The sequence below is a fragment of the Macrobrachium rosenbergii genome, chromosome 22 (genome assembly GCF_040412425.1).
Source record: "Macrobrachium rosenbergii isolate ZJJX-2024 chromosome 22, ASM4041242v1, whole genome shotgun sequence".
NCBI classification, from domain to species: domain Eukaryota; kingdom Metazoa; phylum Arthropoda; class Malacostraca; order Decapoda; family Palaemonidae; genus Macrobrachium; species Macrobrachium rosenbergii.
In genome coordinates this window covers 3,899,800-3,914,103 of record NC_089762.1, presented here as the reverse complement: position 1 = coordinate 3,914,103, position 14,304 = coordinate 3,899,800, and the positions used below count along the sequence as shown (strand labels likewise).

At 38.4% G+C, this 14,304-nt stretch overlaps 1 protein-coding gene across 7 annotated transcripts in view; it reads right to left on the bottom strand.

Moving 5' to 3' along the window:
- LOC136850546 (CAP-Gly domain-containing linker protein 1-like) overlaps positions 1 to 14,304 on the bottom strand; it is a 673,714-nt gene that overhangs the window by 628,234 nt on the left and 31,176 nt on the right. Inside the window, exon 1 of one of the 7 annotated variants that reach the window (XM_067124168.1) lies at positions 12,439 to 13,372. The exons of 4 other annotated variants lie outside the window; for them this stretch is intronic. The gene's annotated coding sequence lies outside the window, so the exon portion shown is untranslated. Of the gene's footprint in view, positions 1 to 12,438; positions 13,373 to 14,304 lie in introns of those variants that run through there. 2 more of the 7 variants (XM_067124165.1, XM_067124163.1) reach the window with 2 other exon arrangements.

The window sequence follows — 14,304 nt, the reverse complement described above, 5'->3', positions numbered from 1 at the left end:
ATAAAAATATAGATAAAGATAAAAATAAAAATTCAAATATAGAAATAAATAAATAAAAATAAAAATGGTAAGAGGAGGTGGACAGCGAGATGTAAGTAAGATAATATGAAAGGAGGTACAGTAAAAGGAATGAAAGGGGTTGTAGCAGCTAGGGGCCGAAGGGATGCTGCCAAGAAAACCTTGAGTAACGCCTAAAGCACAGCACGTGAGGTGCGCTGACGGCACTATACCCGCCTTCGGGGGACCAATGTTGTGGTTCCTGGATTATTCCAGCTGTTACGTTTCCTGAAGGAAAACGTATAATTTTCAGTCCTAAGAATATGACGTGATCTCTTTACTGAGGCCTTGAGTATCATGTGCTTGGGTTTCCTTGCTTGAGGGTATCTTCAAGCACAGTTTCCTTATGTATTTTTTTCTAGCCTTCACTTATCTACTGATTTATTCATTTACTGTCTTTTACTATACATACTAGTCTTGTTTAATGGCATTTGTTATCAGTTATATATATTCATATCTATTTATTGATAATTAAATATATCTTTTTTTATTCCTTTGTTCCAAGTTATTTTTCACCTTTATTGCATGGGCATTCTCTTCTGTGAAAGCTTGCTCTGCAAGTTTATGGGCTTTTGGCCGATCTGTTTTGAATTATAATCGGTCACAAATGCTTTGCAATATCCTGAACAGTCACTGGGAAAATAAAATCCCCATTTGTGAACTTGTAACATGAAAGAGAGGTGGAGTTATACAGATGGAAGCTCTCAACTGCCTGTATTACATTATTGCAGGCATAATAATAATAATAATAATAATAATAATAATAATAATAATAATAATAATAATAATAATAATAATAATAATAATTCCAATAATAAAAATAATAATATATAATAATAATCTATTAACAATAACATAAAACAAAACATCTGATCCAAAACACAATGAACCTGGCTCATCCAACAACGTCAAGAAAATAGCCTTTCAATTTTCTTTTAAAAGAATTTATTGTTTCGCTTTCTTTTACATCTGAAGGAAGTGTATTCCACAAAACAGGCCCCCTCACTGATAAGGCTCGCTCAGCTAATTTAGTCCTAGTACGTTTAACCACCAAGTTATCTGTTTGCCTTGTTATTCTTACAGTGTTTTCTCCTACTGTCTCTATCTCTATAACTCTTTCTGATGGTTGTAAATTGCGCTGCTTAAACATGAATAAAGCAAGGTCATATTCTATTTGCTCTTTAATTTTTAACCATTCGAGCTTCTTTAAGAATGGAGTAGCATGGACTCCCACAGCAATTTTAGCAGCAAAATTCTGAATTCTTTTGTACCTTCTGTATTAGAGTTGTATGTCCTCCTCCCCATAACAGAAAATAAGCAACCTGGAAACGACCATTTTTCTTGAGTCAAAGTCAAAAGATTCCTTGTGTCTGTTCAAAAACACTAAAATGCTATTTGCCTATATGACCATTAAATGTCATATCTATATATAAACCTAGATTTTTAAATAATGTACCAGCTCTGATAACCAGATTCGATGGTATTCTATATATATATTGGCGAACAAATATAAACTGAGTCTTATTTGTGTTTATTTTCAAACCGTTTTGGCAGAAGTAGGAATTGACTCGATCCATCGTTCCTTCCATATTTCTTACGAGAGTGTCTAGGTTTTCATATTTATTGGAAAGAATGAATTGTGCATCATCAGCAAATTGAACAAGTTCTCATGCAATACTTTGCAAGTCATTGATAAAATTTAATTTAGTTGAAATATAAGAATCCATTTTCACAGACTGAATAATAATAATAATAACAATAATAATAATAATAATAATAATAATAATAATAACTAATAATAATAACAAAGGAACCTGGAAAACTAGAAACCGAAGTAGCTCCAGGACTCATGCAGAAGAGTGTGCTACTAGAAACAGCGCATTAGTTTCTCTGGAACCCCACACCGAGATAGAAAAAATAATAATAATAACAATAAGCAAAATACCTTTCCAAATATCATTTACCTCATTCTCTCCCATAAAATTTAATTTCACCTGAGTAAATTCAGTTGCAGGCTGGTTTAGATTAGTTTCATCTTTGCAGTCGACTTCTGGACGTCTATCCATTGTTCCTTTTCTCGGTGGTGATGAATCGAAGGCAACTCCAGCCAGTGACGGGTCCAATTTCTACGCTATATATATTTTCCCTGCTCAGTGATAGGTGACCTGTGTGGGTGTGCGCGTGTGAAAATGTTCTTATAAACTGTTTTAATTGGGACGCTTTCAAAAGCTATTTCATGTTATATTCTTTTATGGCTTTTTTAGTTTTCTGTCTGTCCGCACTTTTTCTCTCTACCCTCAGATCTTAAAAACTACTGAGGCTAGAAGGCTGCAAATTGATATGTTGATCATCCACCCTCCAATCATCAAACATACCAAATTGCAGCCCTCTAGCCTCAGTAGTTTTTATTTGATTTAAGATTAAAGTTAGCCATAATCGTGCGTCTGGCAACGGTATAGGACGGGCCACCACCGAGACCACCGAAAGATAGATCTATTTCCGGTGGCCTTGATTATGCGCTGTACAGAAAACTCCATTGCCCCGAAGAAACTTCGGCGCATTTTTTACTTGTTTCATTACTGTTTAAGAATTTCCGTCTTGCGTTCCCGTAGCTGTTAGACTTTTTTTTTTTATTTAATACCGATCAATAAATCTATCAGTCTCAGATTTACTTGCCCTTGACTCTGTGAACTGCAACCATTTCAAGGGACGGATCAGCCGTCTCCTTTAGGAATAATGCTAACCTCTGTTTACATTATTCCTTTACTTCTGTATTCTGGAGACCTCAAGGCATCGCAGGCCATTAGAGGAAGGAAATGAACTACATTCCTAATCGACTAACACAAACAATAATCACAATCATAGAGTGATAACGACCATACTGATAGATAGATAGAATACATGGTTTAGGCCAAAGACCAAGCGCTGGCACCTATGACATCATTCAGAGCTGAAACGGAAATTGACATATAAAAAGATTTGAAAGGTGCAACAAGAGGAAAACCTCAAAGCAGTTGCACTATGAATCAACTGTCAGGAGAGAGTTGAAAGGAAGATGGAAGAAAGGGAATCTGAATGGAGGTACAGTAAAAGGAATGAAAGGGGTTGCATGCAGCTAGGGGCCGAAGGGTCGCTGCGGAGAACCTGAAGTAATACCTACAGTGCACCGCATGAGGCGCACTGACGGCGCTACCCGCCTCTACGGGGACGACCATGTCAATGTTATCGAAGTTTAACAAGAATTCCAACGGTTGACAATATTCCTCGGAGCTTAGGAGTGTGTTCTAGTGATGCCATGAAATAAGGGATACAATTCGCGACAATTTTATGATCAAGATATAAGAAAATCTGTACAGACGTCAAGATATAGATTTTATCTTAACTAGACGACAAAATCACTGCGACTTCCGCTTTAATAACGATGATGGCACGTACGTTTAGGTAAGATTTTAATTTCCCTGCAAGAACTGCGCTTCGCCTTCTCTCTCTCTCTCTCTCTCTCTCTCTCTCTCTCTCTCTCTCTCTCTCTCTGTATTAATATATACATAAATATAAATATATATACAAATATATATAATATACGTATATATTCACTTCATATTCTCTCTCTCTCTTTGTATTAATTATATATATATATATATATATATATATATATATATATATATATATATATATATATCACTCATATTCTCTCTCTCTCTCTCTCTCACTCTCTCTCTCTCTCTCTCTCTCTCTCACATAATATGAAAGGTTATCTCTGCATGTATATTTCCCGAGGGGATCTTACACGGTGTTATAGTCAGAAGCAAAAGAGGTCTCACGTGAAGAGGAAAGGGGGGGGGGGGAGAAAGGCATTCTGGGAACTTGGGGATGGGGGGTAGGGGGATTTCCCCCCCCCACGCTGCTTTTGTTTGGCATCAAGTTGTCGTCCTCCTCCTCCTCCTCCTCCTCCTCCTCCTCCTCCTCCTCCTCCTCCTTCTCCTCCTGGTTTTATTTGGAAGCTGTGTGATGGAGGAGGGACGAGGAACGAGAGAGAAATTACTGTTGCCGCCATCATTTTTGGTGAAAATTTTATGTCTCCAACATTATGCTGATAATTTTGTCTCAGCCATTACTGTTATTGTTATTATTACCTTTTGCATTTTTGGTGATAATTGTCTTCACCATTATGCTGATAATTTTGTCTCCGCCATTACTGTTATTGTTATTATTACCGTTTGCATTTCTTGATAATTGTCTTCACCATTATGCTGATAATTTTGTCTCCATCATTATTCTTATTGTTATTATTACCTTTTGCATTTTTGGTGATAATTGTCTTCAACATTATGCTGATAATTTTGTCTCCATCATTACTCTTATTGTTATTATTACTTTTTGTATTTTTGGTGATAATTGTCTTTAACATTATGCTGATAATTTTGCCTCCATCATTACTCTTATTTTTATTATTACTTTTTGTATTTTTGGTGATAATTGTCTTCAACATTATACTGATAATTTTGTCTCCGCCATTGCTGTTGATGTTATTAGCTTTTGCATTTTTGGTGATAATTGTCTTCAACATTATGCTGATAATTTTGTCTCCGCCATTGCTGTTATTGTTATTATTTCCTTTTGCATTTTTGGTGATAATTGTCTTCAACATTATGCTGATAATTTTGTCTCCATCATTACTCTTATTGCTATTATTACCTTTTGCATTTTTGGTGATAACTGTCTTCAACATTATGCTGATAATTTTCTCTCAACAATCACTGTTCTTGTTACAACTTTTTGCTTCCCTTTGCATGTTTCATTTACATTATCAATGTGGTATTTTCACTAAATATTCACGACTTACCATGAAGTTCCTCAAGAAAAAAATTACGAACACTTTCGTCATTCAGAAAACGATGATAAAGGGAAACACGTGCCTAGATGATCGGCTGGTAAAAATATTCACCATTACTCATTTACCACGCATTGTAAATTTAAACGCGTTTGTAAAATATTGGTACCAATAACGATTAAATTTGCCCGGCATTGTAAGTTTAAATATTTAGAAAATGGCTGATGTTGATACCAATAACGACTAAATTTACCAGCATTGTAAATTTAAACATGTCTATAAATAAATTTACCACAATAAATTTAAATTTATCCGTAAAATAATGATACCAATAACAATTATAAAATACTGATTGTAAATAACAAATAAATTTACCACACACTGTAAATTTAAACATATCCGTAAAATAATGATACCAATAACAATTAAATTTACCACGCATTGTAAATTTAAACATATCTATAAATAATGATACCAATAACCATTAAATTTACCACGCATTGTAAATTTAAACATGTCTATAAAATATTGATACCAATAACAAATAAATTTACCACACACTGTAAATTTAAACATGTCTATAAAATATTGACACCAATAACAATTAAATTTACCACGCATAGTAAATTTAAACATATCTATAAAATACTGATACCAATAACAATTAAACTTACCAGGCATTGTAAATTTAAACATATCTATAAAATATCGATACTAGTAACAATTAAATTTACCACGCATTGTAAATTTAAACATATCCATAAAATATCGACACAAGTAACAATTAAATTTACCACGCATTGTAAATTTAAACACATCTATAAAATATTGATACCAATAACGATTAAATTTACCACGTACTATAAATTTCAAATGTACTTATAAAACGGCCAATGCTGATACCAGTGACGATTACAAAAAGTCATAGAACTTGCACGGACAAAACTGCATATTTACAACCTGGCGGCGTTCTACCATTCGCTCACTTTATGCCACCGTAAAGGACCCTCATATTTCGGTACTGGGCACGACCCGCTAGGGTAGCCACATTTGGGGCCCATTACGTTCGTTATAATGTTTATGCAACGCGTTCACGCCTGTGACTCCAATTTAGTCTGAATATTAGGGGCAGGACAGCTATCTTCTCCGGGAAACTTTTTCGCCCTATCAGGACAACAGGTTCTTCCTGCCTGCGACACAGAGCGAAACAACTAAAGAATGCGACGAAGTTTCTTCGGTGCAGTCGAGTTTTCTGTACTGCCGCTACAGCGTATAATCAAGGCCACCGAAAACAGATCTATCTTTCGGTGGTCTCGGTGTAATGCTGTATGAGCGGTGGCTCATGAAACTTTAACAATGGCCCGGTGGTGGCCTATCCTATATCGTTGCCAGAAGCACGATCGTGGCTAACTTTAACCTTAAATAAAATAAAAAAAAACCTACTGAGGCTAGAGGGCTGCAAATTGGTATTTTGATCAGCCACCCTACAATCATCAAACATACCAAATTGCAGCCCTCTAGCCTCAGTAGTTTTTTTTTATTTTATTCAAGGTTAAAATTAGCAATGATCGTGCTTCTGGCAACGATATAGGATAGGCCACGGTTAAAGTTTCATGGGCCGCGGCTCATACAGCTTTATACCGAGACTATCGAAAGACAGACATATTTTTGGTGGCCTTGATTATACGCTAGAGGGCTGCAATTTGATATGTTTGATGATTGGAGGGTGGATGATCGACATCCCAATTTGCAGCCCTCTAGCCTCGGTAGCTTTTAAGATCTGAGGGCGGACAGAAAAAGTGCGGAAAGAGTAAAGTGCGGCCGGACAGACAAAGCCGGCGCAAAATTATTCTTTTACAGAAAACTAAAAACGACCAAGTTCTCTCTCTCTCTCTCTCTCTCCCCTACGGGGAATATAGACGCCTGGTCGTTTTACAACAATTTCGTTACGACTCGCATCCAGGCGGGTATGAAACCACACAGTTAAAGCCTGAGTGTTCATTAGGAAGAAGTAAAAGGAGGCAAATGGAAATACGGCAGGAAGATATCTCACTTATTAAAAAAAGCAAAAATAAATTAATATATTATTTAACAGATACATATTTATTACAAATGCAAGGAGAATAGAGAATGGAGAATTATTTGTTGATAAGCCGAACAGTTTCAATAATCAATACTATTCATCATAAAATAACATGGTGAAATAACATTACCATACAAGAAATAAGGATTCTTTATAAGATTGCAGTCCTATAATATAATTCCGCCAGTCATGTAACACCCAAACATGAAGCTAATGCAATGTCTCTCCTAAGGGTCAAGGTATGAAGGCATCTCAATGTAAAGAAGACCTTATGGAGGTTACATAGATGTCAGCTCCACTGATCAGTCTAGAATTTAATTGAATTCCAATAGAATATCTTGGACGCGGTTAGTGCTGTTTTGTATCCCATTCTTTAATGGTTGATCTATTGAACAGAGAGGCATCTTCTTCTCCTTTCAAAGATATCGTAAGAACTGCGGCATTTGATCGAGAATGAAGCATACTTTAATAGGTGAGACTTGAAAACTAGAATTTGATTGAATTCTAATAGAATATCTTGGACGCGGTTAGTGCTGTTTTGTACCCCATTCTTTAATGGTTGATCTATTGAACAGAGAGCCGTCCTCCTCTCTTTTCAAAGATATTGTAAGAACAGCGGCATTTGATCGAGAACGAAGCATACTTTAATACTTTAATCTTGAAAAGGTATGTCGTTATTTTCATGGGACATGAAATATATAGTTTTAATCATAACTAAGATAACTTGGTCACTTCACTGATACCGTTTGGCTCGCCAGAACAGGAAAATCTACCAATCTTCTCTAAATATCTCCAAATGAAAAAAAATCAAAATATTTACATACTGTCTATGATACGAAGACTGGATGCCTCAACATCGCTAATCATAACTCTGATGAGGTGAAAGATTCAAAGTAAGAGGTTCTATAAGACAGAGGCAGGTTAACTGACGAAAATCAATACAGGGCAGTTTGTTAGCGGCGGTAGTTAAGATCAAGGATCGATGCCCCGAAACGCCAAGCGTCGCTTAAGGTCAAATGTCGTGAAAAAAAAAGTAACAGTCATTAAGGTTAAGGATCAAGGAACGTAAGAAATCCCATTTGGGTCTGAAACTCTGAATATCAACGGTCAACGATAATAGCTATGGCAGGATTAATATCAGAAAACCTTATAGTGCAGAGCAATGAAAGGGTTGCATAAAGGGAAGCCTGTGGGGTATGTCATTAACCTTTTAACGAGACAGAGATCGACTGCTGAGGACAGACGTGGGTATACGAATCCGGATACCAGGACAGTTATGAGGAAGTATATGTATGTATATATATATATATATATATATATATATATATATATATATATCCAATGAGAGAGTGAAAATTCAAAAGAAAGAATAGAATATATAGAATTTAGGCCAAAGGCCAAGCACTGGGACCTATGAGGTCATTCAGCGCTGAAACGGAAATTGACCGTAAACAGGTCTGAAAGGTGTAACAGGAGGAAAACCTCGCAGTTGCACTATGAATCAAATGTTAGGAGAGGGGTTTAGGAAAGTAAGATGGAAGGAAGAGAATATGAACGGAGGTACAGTAAAAGGAAGGGACGCGGCAAAGAGCCTCAAGTAATGCCTACTACAGTGCGCCGCATGAGGCGAGCTGATGAAACTATCCCCCGAGCAAGGCTTTATCAAAAGAAAGAGCACAGTGATAAAACAGAGCAGATAAAACACTGCAAGATTCAGTGAGATCTGTCAAACACACCTGAGATAACCATGGAGCAATCAAGACTCATTAGCACGTGATTAACTGACAAGGAAATACGAAGAAAATGTCTGAAATAAAATCTTGGTCGTAAGAATGTGCGATTATAAATGACGTATCATTATCGCCTGCTCTCACTGGATAGAGGAAGTCAGTGTGGGCTGACAGAGTCCTGTCGTCCACACCAGCCCACCTGACGACACTAACGGACCGCCAAAGGGAAAGGACCCGTCCTGGCATAAGCCAGCTTCATCTAAATTAACCGCCAGACGGTGGAAATCTGCACCCGTTGCGGGAACGCCTTTGTTAGCGTAGATTTTTAACTTGTCAAACTTTCAGTAAGAACGCTTCTAAAATTAAAACGTGGACAAACTTTTAAGTTATAATTAGTGCGTGTATCTGAAACAAAAAAAAAATCCTTTTTTATATACCAAGAGCGACGAATAACTCCCCATCAATTAACATTCCGAAGGTTTAAAGTACTTCATGAAATAAAAAAATTGTAACATATGCATTAAGCAGATGATACAAAATACAAAAGTCCAAATGCAAAGCGGGGCAAACTCGTTGAAATAAGTAACAAAAATAAACAAATCAGCAACGAGGACTCATGACGTCAGCACACAGAAGTGGCGAAAATGCATGAGGCATCATCGTCCTCAAATGACGTATCAAGAAACCTCAGCGGAGTGAGACTAGATCCAGTACAGCTCGAATCGAAGTTAATGACACAGATCAACAATACGATGGCCAAAATTTTATTCCATCTTCCAGTAATGGATAGAAAGCTCTGGTATACGACCGCATTTTGCTCGTTAGCTAAGATTGGGAGGATATGATGACGCTGTATAATAACGTACAACAGTGGCAGATACACCATTCATTAGTGTGAACAATACAATGAACAATACAACAATGCAGAAATCATCAGGAAATACTGGCCTATCATCAGCAATTTTCAACAAATAAATGACTGTCAGTAGACAGTAATAACTCTATCTCTCTCTCTCTCTCTCTCTCTCTCTCTCTCTCTCTCTATACATACATAGATATGTGCCTGTGCACATTCAAATTGTGTACTGCAAAAAAGGAAAATAAATATACCAATAAATATATATATAATATATATTCAACATTATACTTAAAACATACTCTCTTATGATGGCTCCCAAGAAATGAAAGGATAGTGATCACTTCCCCATTCACAATCAAACTTCTAACTCGGAGATGAACCCCTGTGCAGAACACGTCCCAAAACTAATGCATTCATACGTCTACCCAAAAAAGCTCATTGGCAGTGAATCAAACCCCCTACACACACACTGTACCACTCACCTCAGTGTCGCATGCACTCTCTCACATCCTGAATGTTGAGGCCCTTTTCTAAGGCATCTTTCCTTCCTTTTCTACCTCATCTTTCTTTCCTTTTCTACTTCATCTTTCCTCCCAACACTTCCAAACTATACACTCTTCATCAAACCATTAGCCACAATTCTTTCCACACAACCAAATTATATGAAGACACTTCGATGTAGTAGTTCACTCTCTCTCTCTCTCTCTCTCTCTCTCTCTCTCTCTCTCTCTCTCTATATATATATATATATATATATATATATATATATATATATATATATATATATATATATATATATATATATTTAATCGTCACTTTCACTAGATAATCATATATCATCAACAGACACTACAATCCCATAGCTTCGCGATTTCCGCCAACTATTAGACACAATTATCCCTGCCAACCTTCAATCTAGGTGAGAACTAAACGAAGCTCCCTTTTCCTCTAAAGTGGAACTGGAACGCCCACACATAGGTAGCAAAAAACGAGACTACCACTTGGTATTGGCCCACTATGCTACGAAGAGAGGAGGACAGATAAAATCCATTACAGCTCATCCAGACTATCTGTTGATTTCAGATACGACGTACTATAGATAGAATGGTCCCGTCTCTATTGTCATAAACTGGTCTAAAACATCATCTTACAGTGGTGGGGATGGGTCTATACCAGCTTCTTACAATGTATAAGGATTGACAGATGTATTGGGTAGTATGAAATAGATTTATAAGCCTCCTGGTCGCATGAACGATTAAGTACAAGCTTAATTCTTACTACCATGCATGGGTTCGAATCCCACTACGGAAGGGAATGACATTTTCGTTTATTTTTCACCTGGATTCAATGCTTGCAGTCATGGGCGTATCATAAAAGTCTATGAATTCGAGAGAAGGACAAACTGGCAATCAGAATATACATACTGTACATACACATATGAATATATACATATATACATGCATACAGAAAGACATACATACATTCATACACATGTGTATATATACATACGTACATGCATACAGAAAGACATACATACATACACATATGTATACATACATACATGCATACAGAAAGACACGCATACAAAACATATATATATATATATATATATATATATATATATATATATATATATATATATATATATATGTATATATATATATATATATATATATTTATATATATATATATATGTATATATTTTATATATGTATATACAGACAGACTCCTGAATGTTTTATATTTATATATATATATATATATATATATATATATATATATATATATATATATTTACTATCTAGAAGAGAAAGGAAAGCCAACGCCTTAGTCTATCACAAGCACACTTTCAATCGTCATTACTGGATCAACACAGTTCCACACAACCAATCGTCTGTATCTATATCTTTCATCTTTCCCCAAAGCGTATCGACGTCAACGCCACATCAGACCCTGAACCTCCATATTTCCTCAGAGCAGAGGTGAAATGCACAAAAAGTCAATGGCATACCAAAGAAGGAAAACCGGGCAGACGATTCTGAGGGAGGTACCGTGTGAAGGACGCCCGTACGTTAGAGGGGTTGGGGGTGGGGTGGGGGGGAAGGTGATGTACTCTATTGATTGTTTTCATTAGGCGACTTATCGCCAACCCTTTGATCCGCGCGGAGAATGGCATTTCGGAACGCTCCCGAGGAAAGTTTGCAAACAATGAGTGAAAACACGCTTCAGTTGCCGATTCAAAAGGCTCTTGCGTCACTGACGATATTATGTCACAGACCATCGGTGTCTATATCTATCTGTCTATCTGCAGTATACACACACATACATATACATATACATACATATACATATACATACATATATATATATATATATATATATATCTATACATATATATATGTATGTGTATGTATATACATGTATATATATGCGTATACATATTCATTTATGTATGTGTGCATGTAAACGTGGCAGTCTGTGTTCCAAAGGGTTATACAAACACCACGAACACAAACACACTGCAGTGCGAGTTTTAAACATCTTTTTCACATGCACACAACAATTCCACCCCATAATTTTAAACAAATAAGGCCACGGCATCATAAAAACACACAGAAGACAAAAAGCAGTGCCGGACAGAATTAGGTTTAATTGCATTCATCTCAAAAGCGACCATGATTATGTCCCCTGCCACCATTTAGGAAATTCGGGCAGTTCTCAAGACAGGGTCTCTCCAACGACAATAAGGACCTGGGTCACTGTCCCGTCCATCGTAAAGGACAGAGGATGATCACACCTTCACTAATCGATCGGATCAATAACGTGGTCCCCAGATCCCCCAAATGTAGTATGAGAATGAATGAATGGCTTTGCTTACCTTGGCACCTCAAAAAATCAATGACCGAGGGCTATCGTCGGCAGATGACAAGCGGCACGAGCGCCAGTTCCACCAGCAGCAGAGGCTTGGAGTTCGAGATCGAGACAGAGGAGGGGGAAGGAAAGGACGAGGAGGAGGAGGAGGAGGAGGAGGAGGAGGAGCAGGAGGAGGAGGAGTCCTTCAGCAATATGTAACTCCTACAAAGACCATGTCTCTTTCTTCCGAGTGACGGCGACACGAGTCAGAGATTAGAACCGAGGGACGACAACTCAACATCACTTCGTTTGGTCTGCAGGCGGCCGCCACAACGCCCTTCGAGGGCAGGGTCTCGGATGCAACTACTCCTCTTCTTTATTCCGTGTGAGTAGACTCGGGGCCCATCTGCCCAGAGCCGACCACACCCCCCAACCGATTGTTATAACAAGACGAAAACTGATACTCGATCTCGGTAGCGCCCTTGGCAGCAGCAGCAGCAGCCCTCTGGGACTACACTCGGAGCAGAATGAAGGTGGCACTCGAGATGTATGTAGACAGCCTGAGGGCCGTTTTGCCAGAGGGAGACGACCACCTACCTCCGGAGTACTACTGAAACGCCCTGGGCACAGTCGAACGGCCGAGGACCTGACTCTGTCCCTCTCTCTGTCTCTGTTCGCCGTCGTGGATGAAAAGAACCCCCCACCCCTCGGCCTGCCTTCCCCTGACCTCTCCCTCCCCTCTCTTTCTCTCTCACTTAAGGGAATATCATCTTTAATACTAGCCTTCTGCATTACGCACAAGTTGTCATTTTTACTATTTATGGAGAGCTTTCATCGCATTGCTCCTCCCGACACCGAATTCTTCAGCGGCGTGAAGGTCACCCTGGACCTGAGCCTCATGCCCGACGAGGTAACAAGAAGGGGAAACCATTGCCCCGGCCACCATTCAGCCAAAACTTATATACCGAAAGGTTTTCCGGGGACTTCGTCTGCTGCAACTCTCGCCGATGACTCATCCTGGTCTGTGACGTCAGCAAGCATCCCCGTACCCCACCCCACCCCTCTCCCGGGGAGGGGGAGAAGGGGATAAGGGGAGTAGGAAGGGGAAAGGCTAAGGTAAAGAGAAGGCCGATGGTTCTGTTCCAAAATCCTGGATGGAGGGGGAAGGATGCATATTTAGCGTCAGTCATCTTGTTGCAATCACAACATATCGTGAACTGGCGTCACGAGTGGATATAGAACATTGTATCGTCTACAGATACAAGGAATGAGCATGATATGGGTTATCATCCTCCCTCAGGCACTGTTTTGTTGTGCGCAGTTCCGTTGGCACTTGTGTTGATGCCAGATGTATGAAGAGAGAGAGAGACAGAGAGACAGAGAGAGAGAGGGAGAGAGAGAGAAGAAGAGACGCAAGTAGATAGCTAAGAGCTCCCAAATGCAAACTATTACAAGCAGCTGCTGAAGACATTCCTCAAAATAAACAACTCCGCAAAAACAATCTCACCTAAAAAATAAAAAAAATAAAAAAACTCAAGCATTGAATGATAAAATTCACTGATTTTATTCAGGATTTGTTTTTTACGAACTGACAGAGCTTTAGCATCATCTTCCATACCCGACACTGAGGTTGTCTGTCATTTTAGCTTTCGCCTGAGAGAGAGAGAGAGAGAGAGAGAGAGAGAGAGAGAGAGAGAGAGAGAGAGAGAGAAATGTTGTCGAGAACATCCGTTGCCGTGGCAACCAGTGTGACGTCACAACTCATCCCCCATGCGTTGCCAGCGAGTGCCACGTTCAAACTCATGTCACTGGTACCGACTGTGACGGTCCCTCAACGACACTCGGTTATTTCCGATTAAGGCGAACGCAATCCGTCGCAGCTAGAACAGAA